At 42.3% G+C, this 21,345-nt stretch overlaps 1 protein-coding gene across 1 annotated transcript in view; it reads right to left on the bottom strand.

Moving 5' to 3' along the window:
* Positions 1–1,733: 1,733 nt before the first annotated feature.
* The window catches only part of ISL1 (ISL LIM homeobox 1), an 80,769-nt gene continuing 61,157 nt past the window's right edge, over positions 1,734–21,345 (bottom strand). The window contains exon 7 of the transcript XR_015696655.1: positions 1,734–1,816. The gene's annotated coding sequence lies outside the window, so the exon portion shown is untranslated. The remainder of the gene's footprint in view (positions 1,817–21,345) is intronic.

The raw sequence follows: 21,345 nt of genomic DNA, 5'->3' as shown, positions 1-21,345 counted from the left end.
ACCGAGGGAAAACTGAGGCCAGGGCAGAGCTTCTCCAGTATATTGATGGGTCATTTGTTACTGTGATAAGTGAGCAATAAACATACCCTCATTGACTTCTGCCTTGTCAGCATGACTTGGGTCAGAACAATGGTATTGAAGAAAAAGACTCTGTCTTTTTTGGTCACAAAGTAAAAAAGTGAGGGCAAGATAGGGATAGTCATATTAACATGGCCCACCTCTATTGCAGATCTTCTGTAAACTTTAAGAAGCACATAAAAAGGAAGGAACTTTGACTGAACCATCGTATAGACCAGTGTTTCTCAATCTTGGCGACTTTAAGTCCTGTGGACTTCAACTCCCAGAATCCCCCAGCTGTGCTGGCTGGGGGATTCTGGGAGTTGAAGTCCACAGGACTTAAAGTCGCCAAGGTTGAGAAACACTGGTATAGACTTTATGACCATATATTGCAGATCCCACTTCAGACTAAGAAAAGATGAAGAGGAATTGCTATGGGCTCATTTCCAGGCCTCCCTAGAATCGGAAATCTTGACTGTATAGGAACTTTGCTTGTTTAGGATTTCTGTTCCAAGAATAACTGTAATTGCCAAAAAAAAAAAAAAAAAACCTCTGACTTGCCAAAAAAAAAAAGTCAATACAGTCCTAGGCTGCATTAATAGAGGGATAGAATCAAGATCACATGAATTATTAGTACCACTTTATAATGCTTTGGTTAAGACAACACTTGGAACATTGCATACAGTTTTGGAAGCCACAATATAAAAAAGATGTTAAGAAAGAGTCCAGAGAAGAGCAACAATGATGATTTAGGGGCAGGGCTGGATTTAGATGAAAAGAGGCCCTAGGCTATTCCACTTATGAGGCCCTTTCACCTCCCATTTTTAAGTTTGTAAATTACATGAGAGACAATAAAATACATCATTACTGTGATATATCAATATATATCAATATATATAGCTGGCCTCCCGACGGAGGGCAGCTCTGCTCTGCGGCAAAGGCAGCAAGGCCAGCCGCCTCCCCTGCTGCGCTCAGCTGCCTGGCTCAGCCCCCTTGCCCTCACCTGCCTGGCCGCTGGTGGGCTCCACATCGACGGGGCGGCTATTGGGAGCGGCCACGCCTCTCGCCCGACCGCCGGTGCTGGGAACGTGGGCGGGCTCCCCAACTGCTGTGGCGCTGGAACATTCTTAACCAATACATTTTTATGTTTGTTTATTAGTCATATGCGTAGAATTTCTCCTTATTTTCGGTTCAGTGTTTTAGTGTTCACTGTTTTTAGAATAGTGTAATTTTAATTTTGCTAACAATTTGAATGTAGGCCCCCTCTTGATCTTGAGGCCCTAGGTTGAAGCCTAGTTAGCCTATAGGAAAATCTGGCCCAATTAGGGGACTGGAGGAAGGATAAAGCATATGAAGAATGGAAGTACAGTTGCATTCCAACTCTGTTATTCACTTATTCTGCATTTGATTTCATACAGCTCTCATTAAGAACGTCCCTTGTAACACCACAGATAGGGCAGAACACACAAATGTTAACGATGAAGCAGGGTTAAACAACTCATATTGTCATGTCCTCAAATTGTTGCTGCTGTTTCTTTAATTTTTATTTGATTACATGATTGTGATCAGTTTTTATTCTTCAAGGAGTAAGAAGAAACCAAATGAGTCATATCTCTGACTGGCTTCTTTGGAAATTCGAATCCCAGCCAGGAATCCAGGAATTATCCAAGTAATGTTGTGAAATGGTGATGATCATGATGGTAATGTGGATGATTTTGCAGCTATCAGTTTCCTTTCAAATTGTAGCACGGAATTTTGCCTGCAGATAATTGAAAATTGATGGGAAGCAAAAGAGTTAAAGTATCCCAAACTTTCATGTATTGAAATTCCCCCCCCCAACTCAAACGAGACCCACATGCCCCCCCCTTTTTTTAGAAAAAGTGACCACAGCTTATAAAGTTTGTTCCTATGTGGTTTAACCCTCTATAAACATTCAACATAGGCTGGGTGTACTTCCTGTGCTTCTGAGCTGTTGAGTTGTAGGCAACATATGTTGATTTGGAAGGCAGTCTCTAGACTAAAAATCCTAACTTGGATGGGAGACTGTAAGGAAGATGGGAAAATCTGGGCTTTCCAATCATGGAATGCTGCATCTGGCTTAGGTGCAGTGAGAGCTCTATGGCTTCCCTATCTTACTAAAAAGTGTTCTTTTTCTTACTAAAAAGTGATCATAGCCACATCTATGTTTCCATCTCCTTAAGTCCATTGGAATATTGAAGATGGTGATTTTGAAACACTAGGAATTAGCAAAGTAAATGAAAAAAATAAAAATAGAAGCATTCATGAAAATGTGCACGCTTCAGAGAAAGAGACAGAGAGAGACAGAGAGAGAGATGGAGAGAGAAAAATGGAAAGGTTGAAAGCCTAATGAAATGAGGATTACAATATGCACCTTTGCTCTATGGCCATGGTTACCAGTGTGAATCTTCATGTACAACACAAAATCTGCAGATTCAATCTGAAAAAGTTCCATCAAACATGCTGTTAAGTTTCCCAGTGATTAGAATCTCTGTGGTAAACTGATGGGGAAGGTGTAAATATGATCAAGTAGGTATTGTTACAAACTCTACAGATGTAGCAAAGTCACTGTGATTGGATCTGTATCAAACTGTTTTTAACAAGAGGCATGTTCGTCCCCTACCCCAATTTAACAAGGGGTTCCTGTGAGTACTTCCAACCTACCTATGTGGTCAGTGCAGGTAGTTCTTAACTTACAATACTTCATTTAGTGGTCATTCAAAGTTATAACAGCACTGGAAAAAGTGAGTTGTGACTATTTTTCACACTTACAACCATTGAGGCACCCCCCCCCAGTCACATGATCAACTGTAATTGTTTTCATATGTTGAGTTATTATAACTATTTTTAAAAAAATGGTTTTATCTCTTTTTAGGAGGTACGGTGGTTAAAGACACTGAGCTTGTCAGCTAGAAAGCTGACAGTCTGGGTTCAGGACCCAAGTGCTGCATGACTGGGTAAGGTCTCATTACTTGCTCCATCTCCTGTCACCTAGCAGTTTAAAAGAATGCAAATGTGAATAGATCAATAGGTACCACTTCGGTTGGAAAGTAAACAGCATTCCCTATGCCTCGATGTGTAATCATGCTGGCCACAGGACCACAGGAATACAGTTTAGGGGTAACAAAAATAAGGTCCTGCACTTAGACAGGAAAAACCAAATGCACAGTGCAGAATAAGCAGAACCTGGCTCAGCAGTAGTGCCAGAGAGAAGGAACTAGGGGTCCAGTGGATCATCACTTAAGTATGAGTCAGCACTGTGCTGCAGCTGCCAAATAGGCAATGTAGTCCGAGGTTGCATCAACAAAGAGATGACGTCAAGATCATGGGAAATGGTAGTACCACTTTATACTGCACTAGGGAGATCACACTTGGAAAGCTGCATCAGATTCGAGCCTCCATAATGGAAATGTTAAAAAAAAAGGCTTGAGGTCCAGGAAAGAGTGCAGAGAAGAGCAAGAAAGATGACAAAGGGAACTAGGGGTCAAGAGCCATGATGGCGAACCTATGCCCCTCTCTGTGGGCATGTTTGCTGTCACCAGCTACTCTTCTGGTTTCCAGGGCACACGTATGTGCTGGCCAGCTGGTCTTCAGGTTTCCTGTGCTCCGGTGTGCACAAAGACCAGCTGGCCAGCACGCATGCACATGCCAGAAACCCAAAGACCAGCTGGCCTGCACGTTCCAGTTTGGCTACTCAATGCCAAAAAGGTTCACCATTACTGTTCTAGAGGTTAAATGATGAATGGCTAACAAACACAAAGCTTACGGGTGACAATAAAGCTGTCTTCCAATACTTTAAGGACCGTCACAAGAAAGACGGCACTTAATTTATTCTCCACTGCAACTGAGGCCAGGATACGAAGCAATGAGTGAATGCTCATCAAAAGGAGAGCCAACCTGGAACTAAGGAGGAATTTCCTGACAGTGAGAACAATTACTGAATGGAACAGCTTGCCTCCCAGAATTGTAGGTGCTCCATCACTGGAATTTTTTTTGTAGAAAAAGATCAGATAGCCATATCTCCATGATGGCGAGGATAAGGTCTTCAAACGTGGACAGGGCTTTGACTAGAAGACCTCCAAGGTCCCTTCCAGCCCTGTGAGTCTACCTTGGTTTTAAATTAAAATTCTACCCTTGAGCTCCATCAACTAGATCTAAGTGCCAACAGTCTAAGCGCAGTTTTAATAATGGAATATTTTTTTTCATCAGAAAATATGTATGAATGTTCTCTTTATCTGGCATCTAAGATTAAGAGTTCCACTCTGTTAAGTTGATTATAATACCGTCATTCCAAATATAAAACATGCTGTTATATGCTGAAGAGGTTTTATTCTCCCCAGGAGTTAAAGAGACCATTCGAAGGTCATCTCAATTTCATAACTCATAATAGGGGAAAATATTGAAAAGTATAACTTACTGCTTCAATCATTTCTAATGCTAATGTTAGAAACAAAATTACAAAACCTAATACCTCTTGCCTAATCTTTGCTGGCCATTTCTGAAACGATAAGAAAATAAATTTGGAGACTAAGAATATCTAAATGATTTTTTTAAAGCACAAGTCTGCAATTGAAATGAGCAGATTTCCTATTTTTTGTAACACACACGGACAGGCATCAAACTAAGGACAAAGAACTGATGTCTTTCCTATGCAGCAAAGACATCAAAAGTTTGTGAGTTATTTTCTGTGCTTGTTTATTTTAAAAGGGAACTTTTTAAAAATTATTATTACTGGAAAATTAGAACAGCTCTACCAAAGAAATACATGCTAGCTCTTTAGTATTCTTTAATATTACATTTTATAGGACCTTCTAAATTTATAATTTAAACCCCATGGGTACTATTACACTTACTCCTCAAAAACGTGGGATGCAAATTGATAGCTGCAGTTCCAGTAAATGTAAGTTCTATTATATAATTTCTGGCAGTCTTTTTCATATCTCATATTTCAATGAATATGTTGCCTGTTCATCTTGGATTAAAGTGTATTCACAGACAATATTCTGCAATCAGTGGAAATTACAGGGAGTCCTGAACGTATGATTACAACTGGGACCAGAATTTTCATTACTATGCAAGTCACGCCCACTTTTTGTTGCTTTTTGCCATGGTTATTAAGCGAATCACTGCAGTTGTTAAGTGAATTATTCAGTCATTAAGCAAACATGGCTTCTCCCATTGACTTTGCTTGTCAAAATTCAGCTGGGAAGGGGGTGAAATAGCAATAGCAATAGCAGTTAGACTTATATACCGCTTCATAGGACTTTCAGCCCTCTCTAAGCGGTTTACAGAGTCAGCATATTGCCCCCACAGTCTGGGTCCTCATTTTACCCACCTCGGAAGGATGGAAGGATGAGTCAACCTTGAGCCGGTGATATTTGAACCACCAAACTGCAGATAGCAGTCAGCTGAAGTGGCCTGCAGTACTGCACTCTAATCACTGCGCCACCGCATGATCCCTGGGATGTGGCAGCTGTCAAAAAATTTTTGCTAGTTGCAATTGCTTGAATTTTGATCATGTGACTGTGGAAACGCAGTGCTACTCCTAGGTGCATTGACCAGTTGTAAGTCATTTTTCTCAATGCCATTGTAATTTTAAGAGTCACTAACTGAAATGTAAGTTGACAACTATATGTATTCATTCAGCATGGCTTAATTCATTTCAATTTGAATCCAGACATTTCCTATGATATTACCAAATCACGCATTATCAAACTTTCACCTAAAATACAAATATTCATGGCAAAAGAATGAAATAATCATTGCACAATTTACATCCCATGATACATTGTGACAAAAAAAACATACAAATGTCCCTAGATCAGGGGTGTCAAAATGGATTTCTTCGAGAGCTTTGTACTTCTCCTCTGCAGACCGGCAGGAGGGGGGTGAGATGGGACAGACACCTCCTGCAACTCCCTGCTGGCCAAAATGGCATGGGGGGGGACGCATGCAGCAACCCTTGCCCTGTTTTGGCCAGCAAAGTGCTGCAGGAGGCTATCCAGGCCAAAACGGGCCTGTGGGAGGGCATATGTGGCCTGCCGTGGCCTGCTTTGGCCGTCAGGGTGCTGTAGGAGGCTGTCCCTGTGGGCTAGATTTAAGCACCCTGCAGGCCAGATCCGGCCCACAGGCCTTGGGTTTGACACTCCTGCCCTACATTATATGGGTTTTCAACTATACAAGGATCACAGAACAGTGTCATTTCAGTGCCATCCTTTGATTTCTTTGAAAAAAAAAATCTCAAGAATCAGTTCTGCCACTGACGTTTCCAAACAAATGTCGCTTAAAGACAAAATATACAGGTAGTCCTTGACTTATAACCATTCATTTAATAACTGTTCAAAGTTAGAACAGCACTGAAAAAGTGACTTATGACCATTTTTCATACTTATGACCCTTGCAGCATCCCCATGGTCATGTGTTTAGAATCCAGACACTTGGAAATGGAGTCATCGGATTCAAGGCCCTCTTTGAGTTTGTTCATTAGGTCCGTAGACACATCCAAGTCAACTGGGCCTTGGCTCCTAGTAATCATTGGGGAAGCCAAAGTTTTAGCTGGGATGACTGGATGAACCAAGCTCAACCTGGAGCTGTTGTACTGGGGAAGCCTGGACAAGGCATCAGCCATAAAGTTTTTCCCCCAGAGAATGTAGTTGAGGGTAAAGTTGAAAGGGTGAAGTGCTGTTTCCAATGCACTTGTTTAGGTGACAGGTTGCGCGGGGTCTTCAATGTTTCTAAATTCTTATGATCAATCCATACTTCAAAAGGGTATTTTGCTCCCTCTAGGAAGTGTCGCCAGATCATCAAAGCCCATCTGACAGTAAAAACTTCCTTTTCCCATATGGCCCATCTCCTTTCTGTCTCTGTAAGCTTACATGAGGTGTAAGCACACGGTTGCAATTTACCCTCAGCATTTTTTTGAAGTAATACTGCCCCCACTGCAACGTCACTGGCATCAGCTTTTACCGCGAATGGCACATCCATATCAGGGTGCTTCAAAACTGGTTCCGCTGCAACAAGTTGCTTTAATTTCTCGAAAGTGGCTTGTCATTCCATAATCCAGTTCAAAGGTTTGCCGAGCCTAGGTTTGGTTTCTCCCTTTGATTTTAGGAGATTTGTAATGGGCAGTGCAATGCTAGTGAACAAGGGAATAAATTGACAATAAAAATTTGCGAATGCCAGAAAACTTTGTAATTGCTTGCAGGTGCGAAGAGGTGCCTAATGACAGCCTGGAGTTTTGCTGGATCCATCTCGATGCCTTTGTGGGAAATGCGGTATCCTAGGTAATCGATCTTCTCCTGATGAAATTCACATTTAGATTATAAAAGCATAAAGTTCAGCGGCCCGGAGTTTTTTGAGGACTAAGTGCACCAAAGTCACATGTTCATCACATGTCTTCGTATAGATAAGGATGTCATCAAGGTAGACTAACACGCCCTTGTACAGGTGCTCATGCAAAACTTCATTTATTAATTGCATGAACACTGCTGGCGCCCCCTGCAGTCCAAACAGGAGTATTCTGAACTAGAAGCATCCCAAAGGGCAATTAAAAGCAGTTTTCCACTAATCTCCCTCTTTGATAATGACTCTGTAGTAGGCTTCCTTAGGTCCAACTTTGTGAAAATTTTCCCCTTCCCCAACTGGGCTAACATATTCTTTATGAGTGGCAGAGGGTATACATTTTCTACACAAATTCCATTAAGATTTTTGTAATTAACAAATAAATGAAAGGAGCCATCTTTCTTTTCTCTGAACAATATAGGTATGGCCACTCATGGCCTAGCCAGTTGTATGAAACCCCTTTTTAAGTTTTTGTCAATAAACTTCTGTAATTCCTCCATTTCACATGGGGTCATCGAGTAAATCTGGGGCTTAGGGTGTTTCTCCCCTGAGATGATCTCAATGCTGCAATCAGTAGGGTGGTGGACGGGGGGTGCAATGTGTCAGAAGCCTTTTCAGTGAAAACTTTCTTGAGGTCCCAATATTCTTTGGGGATTTTCTCTTCCCCTTCTATTTTTTTATTGTGCTGCTGCCACTAGGTTTGGTTCAGCCTTGGCTATGTGGGAGACCTTCCTCTTCCTCTCTGGGGGTTTAGCGGAAAGGATGGACAATCATCCTTTTCTCCAATTCATGTATGGGTTCCATTTACATAGCCAGGGTAATCCCAGTATGAGGGGCAAATCCATCCCTGATGCAATGATGAAACTCAAAGTCTCTTGGTGATCACCCATTCACATTTCTACTGGTTCAGTTACAAAATGGGCACCCCCCCCCCAGACCTGTCCAACTGGCAAAAAGCAATGGGCACTTTCAAACTTCTCAGTCTCAATTCCATTTTCTCCACCACTTCCAGGCTAATTATGCAACGTGTGGATCCAGAGTCCAAGAGGGATAGCATTTTCCCTTGGGCATCAATGGAGGGCACTTTAAGTTCTACTGGAATGGTCAAGGGTCCTGATCAGGGACTTAGCAAATGGTCATCATCGGAGTCAGTTTCACTTTCCCTAGAAAGAAAGGAGGGTTCTTTTTCCCCTTGGTTGGGAGGGAAATCTTCAACAGGTTCCACCCCTTTCATGGCGGTGTCATTTCGTTTCCCCGGTTGTTTGTCTGGCTTTTTCTCTCCAGCAGCAGTGGGTTTTAGGCCAATTTTTGAGTAGCAGCTCGCTGCTCGTTGCCCCTCCTTCCCACGGAAACAAGCAGTCGACCGGGGCTTGCTTGCGGACCAACCCTTATCTCCTTTTGGAGCTCTCCTGGGGGGGTTGGAGGGGGATTTTTACATTTCTCACTGTCTCCCCAGTATTTATTCTTGGCTAGGTCAATCTCCACATCTGCTGCCAACTCATACCAGCTTTGCAGGTTGTATGGCGCCCCTCTGTTAACACAGTTCTGGTATATATCTTGGTTCAAGCCATCCATAAAACAGTCCATTAAAGCCTCCTCAGACCAACCTCGCATATGCACCAACAGCTCACGAAACTCTTGAATGTATTCAGCCACTGGACTTCTTCCCAGAGTAAGAGTTTTCATTTTGGTTCTCGCCTTATGCTCAAAGCACTTCCTCAGGGCGGCCATAAACACATTGTAATTCCTCAGCAGTCATCATTATGCAAGGTGACCATCCAAGCTGCCGCCAATGCCATAGTCACAGCTCTCACCTTGGCTTCCTCATAGGGGAAATCTTCTCCAAACTGTTGCATGAAATTCCAGGCCTGGATCATGAAAAATCCTAGTTCTTTGGGGTCACCTCCGAATTTCACGCCAAGAGGAAGAACTTTTGCCATTCGGCATCTGCGGGAGGGCTCTCCCCCTTGGAGGGGATCGTGCGGCTGCTGCAGCTGCTGCTGGGGCTCTCCATCCTGATCAGCTCCACTAATTGCCCCTGCCCCATCCCTCCCAGGGTCAGACAGGTCCTCCATATGTCTCTCTTCCTGATCAGGAAAATCAGCTTTCCTTTCAGCCCGGCTCTCATAGAATTGACGTTTCTCCCATGCCTCTTGGAAGAATTTTATAGCATGGTACATCATGAGATCCTCTTCTTCGGCTTCCTGCCAGGCAGCTGCAGGTCGCCAATGTTGGCTGGTGGTAACTCCAGCAGGAATTTCCTCAGGATCATATCTCTGCCCGACTCCCAATGATCACCTAGGGCGAATGGATCTTTCCTCCAAATCCAGTTCCGCCATGTGCTCCAAGGGACATGAGGATGCTGCAGCCCCCATGTTGTCCTCCTGGTCACTGCGTGGATTGGACATTTCTTTGGAGGTTTTGTTTTTATTACACTCCCCTTGGAAGATGTTAGCTCCGGGATGAGCTAGCAATAGCAATAGCAGTTAGACTTATATACCGCTTCATAGGGCTTTCAGCCCTCTCTAAGCGGTTTACAGAGTCAGCATATTGCCCCCAACAACAATCCGGGTCCTCATTTTACCCACCTCAGAAGGATGGAAGGCTGAGTCAACCCTGAGCCGGTGAGATTTGAACAGCCGAACAGCCGAACTGCAGAACTGCAGTCAGCTGAAGTAGCCTGGAGTGCTGCATTTAACCACTGTGCCACCTCGGCTCTAGCTATATTACTATATTATTTTACTTATTAATTAGCAATTAGTTTGTAGGACAAGAAGTTATAAGACTATTTGCTGCCTTTTGGGCTAATCAGACAAATGAAGGGATGAGTCAAACATTATGTACATTGATAATTAGAATGCATATTATACTCTTCAGTATATCCAAATTCCTTCTTGCTTGAATTAACAAAACAAGAATGGTATAAAATATTTGACATCTCCTGAGTGAAACCCACAATTAATTTTGACATAAGTGCACCAAGATTAGGTTGCTTGTCACAAATAACAGGGATTTGTTTTTTAATTGTAATTTTTTAGAATTCAAAAAGCAGGGGAGTTTTGCAAAGCAAAGGTTGAGGTACTTTGATTCTCTATCTGAAAAGCAATTATAGAAACTAAATATATATATATATAAAATGTCAGTTTTCCAAGAGAGTGTGGCAGGCTACAGCAGAAACCAGGAAGCTTGGTCTACCCAAACTAGTTTTTGAAAATTAACTTGTCAGAAAATTACTTGGTTGTGTGAAAATTATATGTGAAAACTAATAGGAAGATGATCTGTTTGCCTGTGTGTGTTTGCGCGCACATACATTTGTGTGTGGTGAAAATACTACAAAATCAGTTCACTGCAATGTAACATCCTTTCCTCAACTTGAACTCCATCCAGGTGTAAAAAATTCAGCTGCAGCCAACATGTCCATTGTTGAAAATGCTGGGAGGTGAGGTCAACACATTCTGAAGACGCCCAGGTTGGAAAGATTTTCAACAGCATGATCAGATGAAAAGTATGACGTTGCTGCACAAGAACAGATGAGATTCTTGGGCTGTTGCTTCCTGCTAAATTCAGCAAATGAAAGACAAAACAACAGAAAGAACTGTCTTTGTACTCTAGGATCATCTCATTATTTGGATTTAATTGTTAATAAACAAGAATGGTTGCTATGTAAGCTTCTGGTTGCTATTATTCCTTTACGCCACTGAAAGATTATTTTTGCTTCATTCCTTGTCTACAGAATGTGGGACATCAAGGCAGGTCAGATTTCACTGAAGAAATTTGACACTTTCATTCTCAACAGGATATTATTTTCCATTGTCTCTGTCAGTAGACTCTGTTTACAATCAGGGGGAGGGGAGTGTTTGTAATTTTAAGGGAAGGCCAGAGATTCGCAAAATGGTTGCGATGATGGGCCAGCAAAAGCAATCATTAGAGCAAAGGCAAGAAAGTGAGAATCCTATTTGCTACCACTTCTTTGGGTTCTTTCCAAGCACTCTTAGAAAAAACTGATTGAGTTATAACAATCTACTTGGGTTTTTTTAAAAAATAAAAAAAAAAACCTTAATCAAAGAATAACCTATATGTAAATAAGGTTAGGCTTCTGTTTTGGTTTGAGGTATGCTTTGTTTGTTTGTTTGTTTGTTTGTTTATAAATCAAATTGTTAAAACAGAATTGAGTCAAATCAAGAAACCTGATGCCACCATTGGAGCATCTATTACAACTCACCATGGCCACCTTGCCATGGGATAACATGCTACAATCACCTCACCCTGAGTAACTTGCTGTAGGATATAGTTATGCTAATACCAAAGAAAAGGTAGAATAAACCATTAAAGAAAGGATGCAAAAAGAGGGATAAAGTAAAATGTAAATGTCCCAAAGGTGATTTTTCAAGAGGCAATTGGACTTTCTTGTTTTTTTTTTCTTTAAAACATTTCTCTTCTTCAGCTCTGGCTGGATGGAGGCGAATGGAAGGATTTATATTCCTTGCAGACAGTTGGCAATCTGCATCCTTTTAGAGCAGTGTTTCTCAACCTTGCTATGCTGGCTGGGGGATTCTGGGAGTTGAAGTCCACAGGACTTAAAGTCACCAAGGTTGAGAAACACTGTTTTAGAGGGTCATTGAAGCACTTCAAAAAGGATACAAGTGACCAGCTGTCTGCAAGGAATATAAATCCTTCCATTCCCCTCCATCCAGTCAGAGCTGAAGAAATTTCTTGGATGAGAAGCGAAATGTCTTCAAAGTAAAAACAAGAAAGTTTCAGCTGCTTCCTGAAAAAGCACCTTTGGGACAACCATGACCTGGGTGGCTGAGAATCTCTACAAACTTTTAAAATGTGAATGACAAAAATTAAAATATTTTTTAGATTATTTTAAATAATTAAATTCAATTGCTGAATTGTCCCACGGCAAGTTGGCCATGGTGAGTTGGCTATGGTAAATTGTCCCATTCCACCAGTGGTGGGTTTCAAATTTTTTTAGAACCTCTTCTGTAGGTGTGGCCTGCTTTGTGGGAATGGCTTGCCAGCCATGTGACCAGGTGGGAGTGGCTTGCCAGCCATGTGATCAAGTGGGAGTGGTTTGGCAGTCATGTGACTGGGTGGGCGTGGCCAACTTGTAAAATGTGGTGTAACTCACTTAACAATGCTCTTGCTTAGCAACCAAAATGTTGGCTCAGAAACTCTGGCATTTGAAGCACACAAGTCTTAAAGCTGTCAAGTTACAAGACCTTCGCACCCCTAACCTTTAGAAAAAAACCTCCCAGGGATGTTCAAACTTGACAGCTTTAAAACATTAAGGTTTAGATAGGACTCTTAGAGGTGGGCGGGGCGATTGATGAGCCAGCTAATCAGTGAGCAGCAGATGGGGCAAGTATGGTAGGGATGGGCGGGGGGAGGGAGCTGGAACCGGTTCTAAACGGCACTGTAGATTTGTGGAACCTCTTCAATAGAAGAGGTTAGAACTGGCAGGAACCCACCCTGCATTCCACCATAGCAGGCATGTTTGGGTAGACTCATTTCCAGACTTCAGGTTTCTTGTCTAACTTTGGACTTTGCTGTTAAAATGATAAAGAAGGGGAAAGAGGGCAGAGGGATTTTGTGATGCCTTGTCATGCCTTTGCCAAGATTAAATTTGAAGTGACTATTTGAAAGTAATTTCACAAATCATTCCTTTATATCAAATCTCCTACTGTAATTCTAATCAAAAGGGTGCATCAATTTGAAATGTTAAATTAGACAGCCTAGGTTTAATTCAATGTTCATTTGACAATGTACAAACAGCACCTTTTTTTTCCAGATTGATAATTTCAATCTGAGTGATTTCATTTCATGTTTCAAATCATTCAGTTCAAATTGATTCAGTAATCTGAATCAAATTAATGGTGCAAATAGCATTTGGGGTGATTTGTGTATATTTACTATACCTGCAGGTAGACCAGTTACACAGGTTTTGACTGCAACATCTACAAGGATATCAACGTCAACCAGCCAGATGCAACTATTTGATGGAAGTCCCCCCAGACCTTTTTTCCCCTACGTACCTCAACATTCCACTTATGCTCAAAGCTGTGGAGTTTGGATTTCATGGCACTGATTGCCTTCTTGACTTTTCCCAGCCTTTCTGGTTTCAGATCCTTAATTTATGAACTGCTCAGGTTTGAATGTGTGGTAAACAAAATTCTGCACTGGAGAAACCCTTTTGTATGTTTTCACTCTTTGTGTCTCAATATGTCTATTGTAGAAATTGCCTGCTCATTGGCAAAGATAGGGGGGAAAAACTGCTATTTTACATAAGCATTTATTTTGGATTCAAGCATAATAAGTTCATTATGCAGGTCAGCATCATCCTAGTTTCTTCCTTATTCTTCTGTTGAATAACCAGATTAGGGCTGCAAGCCTGTATTTGGAGCCCTAAGTATTATGCTGTATAGGTAAAGGTAAAGGTTTCCCTTGTATGTATGTACTAGTTATTCCCGACTCTAGGGGGCGGTGCTCATCTCCATTTGAAAGCCAAAGAGCCAGTGCTGTCCGAAGACATCTCCATGGTCATGTGACCAGCAGGACTAAACGCCGAAGGTACACAGAACGCTGTTACCTTCCCACCAAATGTGGTTCCTATTTTTTTACTTGCATTTTTATGTGCTTAAGAACTGCTAGGTTGGCAGAAGCCAGGACAAGTAATGGAAGCTCACTCCATTACATGGTGCTAGGGATTCAAACAACGGAACTGCCAACCTTCCTGATGGACAAGCTCAGTGTCTTAGCCACTGAGCCACTGCATCCCTATTATGCTGTATAAAATCCTTTAAAAGAAATAAATCTGTTTGAAAAGACTCATCCCCATGCATTGGAAAACTATGCAAGAGGGCCATGCAGCCTCACTTTGTCCCTCCTGCCTCCTTTTTTTCTGAATGTGTAGTGACCTGTCCAATCACCTCTGGAAATTCAGAGTGTGTTTCCAAGGTAATCCCTCTATGGATTATGCTTCTAAAAACCTACTTCAAACAAGAGCGATGTGACATGCTTCATATTAACAGTAATGATGGGAGTACAAAACTACCTTTATGTGGTCTCTCGTCACTTTGAGAGCAAACAATTAAGCCCTCTTATTCTGAATGAGCATGCAGTGTCTTATGACCTGAATGTCATTCAAGAAGTATAGTAGTAGGTCTTCAGTCTCTGACTCCTCATTACAGATGAGAAGGAGGATCACAACACACAAGGTTGCCAGACTGCCTACTTGTTTCCACAGTCTAACTGTCTACCATAGAGTATAGCTTTTCAAAATTGTCCCTCAAATGTGTAGATAGAGAAATTTAACGGCAAAGGTTCCCCTCGCACATATGTGATGGCGAACCTATGGAACCATATTCGCCAGGATAGCAGCCTTCAGCTCTGGCATGCATGCATTTGTCAGCCAGCTGATTTTTGGGCTTCCAAAAATGTTTTCACCCTCACCAGGCTTCAAGAAAGCCTCCGGAGCCTAGAGAGGGTGAAAAACGGGCCCAACAGCCCAACCGGAGGTTACAAACCTCCAGTTGGCCCGTTGGGCCCGTATTTATTTATTTATTTATTTATTTATTTATTTATTTATTTATTTATTTATTTATTTATTTATTTATTTATTTATTTATTTATTAGACTTATATACCGCTTCATAGGGCTTTCAGCCCTCTCTAAGCGGTTTACAATTTTTTTTAGCAAATTGAGTCAGCAACTTGCCCCCACAGTCCGGGCCCTTTTTCACCCTCCCCAGGCTCAGGAGGCTTTCCTGAAGGCTAGGGAGGGTGAAAACGACCTCCCCAACCTGAAGTCCATGGAAGGCCGTTTTCGCCCTCCCCAGTCTTCAAGAAAGCCTCCTGAGCCTGGGGAGGGTGAAAGTTCCCCTCCACGGGTTGCTCATGCATGTGCAGTGGGGGAGGGGTCGCTTGTGCATGTGCAGGTGGTGGTGGGGGTTGCTCGCACATGGACAGGTGGGTGGGCTAACCTTTAGAAAAAAAGGTTAGCCATCACTGTGCTAGTCGTTCCCAACTCTAGGGACTCTAGAGTTCCCAAATCTAGTGTTCATTTCCATTTCAGAACCAAAGAGCCAACACTGTCCGAAGACGTCTCTGTGGTCATGTCCTGAATATCTGCATTTGGATACGAACACCATGTCCATTTGAACATGTAATCAGAAGTTTCAGAAGTTTGAATGGCAATAGCACTTATCATTTCAGTGTTTTACAGCCCTCTCTATGCAGCATATTGTCTCCAACAATCTGTGTCCTTATTTTACTGATCTCAAAAGGATGAGTCAACCTTGAGCCAGTGGGGATCGAACTCCTGGCAGTGAGCTTAAGTAGCCTGCAATATTGCATTCTAGCCACTGCTCCACCATGGCTCCTATGAATAATAAACGGATGTCTCATCACCATCTGCCAAACCATATTTCATGGTCACCTGCGGTGGGAGAGCTTTAAAAAGTCAAAAGGGTAGTTATGTCTATGGTAACCCTCTTGACTTTTTGATACCCACCACAGCAACACCTTGAGATATAGCAATCTCAGATTATTTGCTTTCTGATGGGCACCGCTCCACTTTGAAGGGGTCCATAGGAATGTAGCTCTTGAACCCAATCATGAACTGAGACAAGATCTATATGCCTTGAACAGTAACCTCTGGACGTCATCTAGCTAAGTAAGTGACCCTTCTGTTCTGCTGGATGAATCAGAGGCACAACATAATTTTACAGGTCACTCCCACAGAAGCCACTTCACTTGAATATAACCATAACTGTAGGCCAGCATGATCTTGGGACACAAGGGAAGAGCCACAGTCGGGAGAATAGCCAGGTAAGAGACAGCTGAGCCATAGTAGTAAGGTGGGCATGACAAATGTCTCAGAAACAGTCTCAGTTTCCTGGACTGTAAGACTAACAGGGGACAAAGGTTCTTTTAGATTTGCAACATTCTGTTAATGAAACTTGTAAGAAAACAGTGACATGCGGTGAGCTTCATGGCCGGTGAGGCAAGCTGAAGCCCGGTGGCGGCAGGGCTTTAAAGTGGCGGCAGGGCCCTGGTGGCAGGGCTTTAAAGTCCTGCACTATGGCGGACGGCACCGGGATTTTAAAGCCCTGCTGCCGGGGGCCTGCCGCTACTTTAAAGCCCTGCCGCCGTGACCCAGTCCCGCTCTATGGAGGACAGCACCAGGACTTTAAAGCCCTGCCACTGGGGCCCTGCCACCACTTTAAAGCCCTGCCACCAGGGCCTGAGCAGCCATGATTCCCCCCTCCCCAGCCAGCCAGCCCACCCAGCCCATTCCTTCCCCTGCCACCGCTGTGTCCAACAGGCCAGGCATCTCGCGTTTATGGCAGACATAAACACAAGATGCCTGGCCTGTTGGACACAGCAGCGAGAACGTCCCTGCCGCTGTCGCGCTCCACCACCTCGCCCCCCCTCCTCCGACCCCACCGCTGTGAAGAAAGACACACACACACACACAAATTCCTCACAATAAAAAATTACAAATTAAATTACAATAATTTTGAATCCCCCCCTACCTCCGTCCGATCCACATACCTTTTCCAGCTGTGGATTTCAACTCTCCTCTTGTCCGCCCGTCATGATGAAAATGTAAAAAATTAAATAAAAAAGCAACTTATTTAGGCAAGGTATGATTTGCTGCTCCCAGATCAGGAGGCGGGAGAATCACGTGCCTCCTTTGCATAAGGAATTTTTCACCTTTTAACCCTTGCTTAACTCTGAGCAAGGGTTAAAAGGTGAAAAATTCCTTATGCAAAGGAGGCCCATAGTTATCTCGCCTCCCCCTACTGTGACTCTGGAGTCTGGCAGCAACTACCTTAGCCTTTTTAATTATTTTAAAAATTCTTTTCTTTTCCTCATGACACTGGTGAGGCCCCGCCTCCCCTGCCTCCCCTGACTGCACGTCCCTGTAAGAAAAGTAAAGCAGAATTACCGTATTTTTCGGCGTATAAGACACACTTTTTCCCTAAAAAAAGAGGGCGAAAATCTAGGTGCGTCTTATACACTGAATACAGCATTTTTGGCCTCCTAAAACCCCGCCCCTTTTGCAAAAATGGCCATGCATAGCCTTTAGGAGGCTTCCAGAGTGCCCCTAGGGCTGGGGAGGGCAAAAATGAGTGAGAAACAGGCCGTTTTTTGCTCATTTCTGCCCCCTCCCAGCCCCCAGAACCACTCTACAAGCCTCCTAAAGGCTATGCATGCCCTTTTTTTAAAATAAAAGGGCCCGTATTCATGAAAAATGGGCCTTTTTTGGAAATCTGCAGAGTGCAAACCCTCTTTTTTTATTTGCCTCTTCAAAATCTTGCTACATCTTATACTCTGAAAAATACGGTAGTTCATCCATCCATCCATCCTGTCTAGCATTGCTGACATGGCTGACAGCAACACATCAGTTTAAAGTTCTGCATAGTCCTCATAATTAACACTCACTTTGGATTCTGGGGTGGGGGGGGGAGATTCTATAGGCTTAGAATTTCCCCATCCACTGTAAATTATGCTGTTGCCTCACCAAATGGATATGTGTCCTAAATAAAATTAACATTCATCTGCATTGAAAGTTATCAAAATAAGATTGATTTAATCAAAATGGCCCCAGCATGTCATTATGTCATTCCTTGTCACACATTTTGTAAAGGCCATTGAGCAAATGTGCCAAATGAGTCGAAAAGTTCAAACTCGTCCATTTCAAAATGATGTAACCCATCGTTAAAAAGGCAAAACACTGTTGCTCCCAAGACCTTCCATGACATGTTTGTCATCCAGGCAAATTTTAAATGGTGAATTGCTCAGTTGCTAATAACCCAAAACGATGTTAATGTTAATGTGCCATAACTTAATAGCCCTCAGAACGGTCCTTATGCTTGGCGGAGAATATTTTAACTGAAGTCAAGAGGCTAGAGTAAATTCAGATACGTATCTTAGTAATCCCAAGTGGCTTATGGCACAATTTAAAGATGCGTCTTACTCGAAAGCTTTTAGAGCTGTGTAGATGTTTGAAAGGAGATGCTTCCCTTTGGTGACAATTTGAGAGTTTTCTTTAGGAGCTGTTTCATGAGGCAATGCAGATTTCCTTCTAAGAGGGACGTGGCCTTTCTGCTTTGCTTCTCTTGCCTTTCCATGTAATGTAGGCTCATCTTTTACAGCTAAAACACGGAAGAGTCATGGGACACCTTATAGGTAAAGGTAAAGGTTCCCCTCGCACATATGTGCTAGTTGTTCCCGACTCAGGGGGCAGTTCTCATCTCCGTTTCAAAGCCGAAGAGCCAGAGCTGTCCGAAGACATCCCCATTGTCATGTGGCCAGCATGAATAAATGCCGAAGGCACACGGAACGCTGTTACCTTCCCACCAAAGATAGTTCTTATTTTTCTACTTGCACTTTTACATGCTTTAGAACTGCTAGATTGGCAGAAGCTGGGACAAGTAACGGGAGGTCACTCCATTACATGGCACTAGGGATTCGAACCGCCGAACTGCTGACCTTTCTGATCGACAAGCACAGCGTCTTAGCCACTGAGCCACCACGTCCCTGGAACATCTTATAGTTTACGCCATATTTAATTGTTGTGATCTCATTGATTGTATTTGATTTTTCTCCCTCAAGAATGTATTTTATTGTTTATTTGCTGTTTGTTTTACAGGCAACCAGAATAAAGCACAAGTTTAACTGAACAGAGATTGGATAGGATGATGGGAAGACAGGAAAACAGAAAATGCCATCAGCAGTGGTAGCACACTCTTTGTCACCTGCCTCAATAAAAGGGAGTTCAACTAGACATCAAATGGAATACTTGACATGTATCTGATGACATTCTTTTGAGGAGAACAGAAGTCTCTTTGGCAGAAGAAAAGTCTGAAAAATTAGACGGTGGATATTGCCATGGCATTATATTCCATGGTGGTGTGAATATGGAACACAGGATCAGAAGGTTTTAAGTTCCAAAGACTGCAAGGATCAAACTGAAAGAACACATTTAGATAATTGCTCCTTTCCTGTCTCCACCCTCTTCTTTGCTTCCCCCTCCCTTGCCAAGAAGTGGGGTTTTTTTATTATTCTTTCTTGTGGGAGATAAAACACTACTTTGTGTCCCCATCTCACATGCCACACAATCCTCATTAGCCATTTGCAATATACACGTCATCTTGCTACACACGTCCCACTTATCATCTTAATAAATAGTTTGCTAATTTGCCATATTTCATAAATGAATTCATGCAACACCACAAGATGAACAAATCATCACCATGATAGTGCCCAGAAAACATGGGATTTTAGTCTGAATTTTTTTTCTACCCTAACCTGAACCTGAAATTCAAATTGAGTGCTTGATCAGATTCCCTTTGTATATTTAACCTAAGAATGATTTTCCGTTTCCCTTTAAATCAGCACGCAGGCAAGTTTCATAAAGAGGACTGATTTATATCTTGCTTGTGGTACACTAATTTATACAATTGCTCTGCTCAAAGAGTTACAAACCAGAAGGCCAGTGAATGTTTTGTTCATAAGCATTTTGATCCTTCAGCAGATTGGCTCGTATTTCTAATTACTCTTTCTCAAACAAATTGCTGTTTGGCAATGCACTGATTGGTTGACAAGGTTGGATGACATGGAATGTTTATCTGTGCAAACTTGACATACATTTTCATGCAAATGAAAAAGAACACATTTGCTTCAGAAGAACAAAAAATGTCTGCTTTACAACTATTGTAATAGCTGGACTGGGGACACAGTGGGAAGCAGATTGTATTATTCTGTTCTTTCTTGACTTCAGAGTCTAGCCCAACCTGTAAAAAATACCTTATGGTTGTTCACAGTGCTTTGCAATAAAGGTAGATGATTTAGCTCAGCATGCATACAGTGGTTCCTTTAAGCATTTCGCCTATGTTGTTTAATAAGGTAATCCTTGATATATTTTTTTATTCAGAGGTTTTTCTTGAATCCATAGGGCTGATTCACAAGAACATATGGGCAGAATTAGGACTATTGGATGTAAATTTCTCTAATCTTGAGAACTGCTAAAATTTTACCTCACTAACCTGGAAATTAAAACAGACCATCCCATCTTTATTAAGGTTGTAAGGACTACACAGATCATATGAGGTCATGGAGTGGGCACGTAAAGTCTTAGTAGAAATTCAGACTTTGGAGTTAAAGGTAAAGGTTCCCCTTGCACATACGTTCTGGTCATTCCCGACTCTAGGGGGTGGTGCTCATCTCCATTTCAAAGCCGAAGAGCCAGCGCTGTCCAAAGATGTCTCTGTGGTCATGTGACCGGCATGACTAAATGCCGAAGGCACATGGAACGCTGTTACCTTCCCACCAAATGTGGTTCCTATTTTTCTACTTGCATTTTGAAGTGGTTTTGAACTGCTAGGTTGGCAGAAGCTGGGACAAGTAATGTGAGCTCACTCCGTTACATGGTGCTAGGGATTCAAACCTCTGAACTGCCGACCTTTCTGATCGACAAGCTCAGTGTCTTAGCCACTGAGCCCCTATGTCCCTACTTTGGACTTACTATCTCATAAAGATAATTGGGAATATTTTTAAGGCACACTTTGTTTGCATTTAAAGGGCACGAAAGAACTTTAGGGACTTTATCCGGACCAGTGGATGGCAGTTGGCACAGCTGATCTGAGTGGGTATTTTTTACGTCAACTTGGCATTAAAAACTGAGCAAGATGTCTGGAGCTGAGATATATTAGCTTGTCTGAACTGAGCTGGAATCTGAATTAGGGATGCTCTTAAATATGCATCACATGTTTTGTCTAGAATAAAAGGAATAGAAAAGGCACGGGAATAAAATAATATCTTCGCAAGGACATGTACTTAAAAGAAAGAAAAAACTCTATCCAAACCATTTCAAAGAGTTCTGCAGAAGCATGTGATAAAGTAGTATCTTATAGGACTA

The sequence above is a fragment of the Thamnophis sirtalis genome, unplaced genomic scaffold (genome assembly GCF_051295495.1).
Source record: "Thamnophis sirtalis isolate CommonGarterSnake01/CBP01778 unplaced genomic scaffold, rThaSir2_p1.2 scaffold_5, whole genome shotgun sequence".
Classification (NCBI taxonomy): domain Eukaryota; kingdom Metazoa; phylum Chordata; class Lepidosauria; order Squamata; family Natricidae; genus Thamnophis; species Thamnophis sirtalis.
The sequence above is the reverse complement of the archived record's forward strand: the minus strand, read 5'-3'. Positions and strand labels throughout refer to the sequence as shown.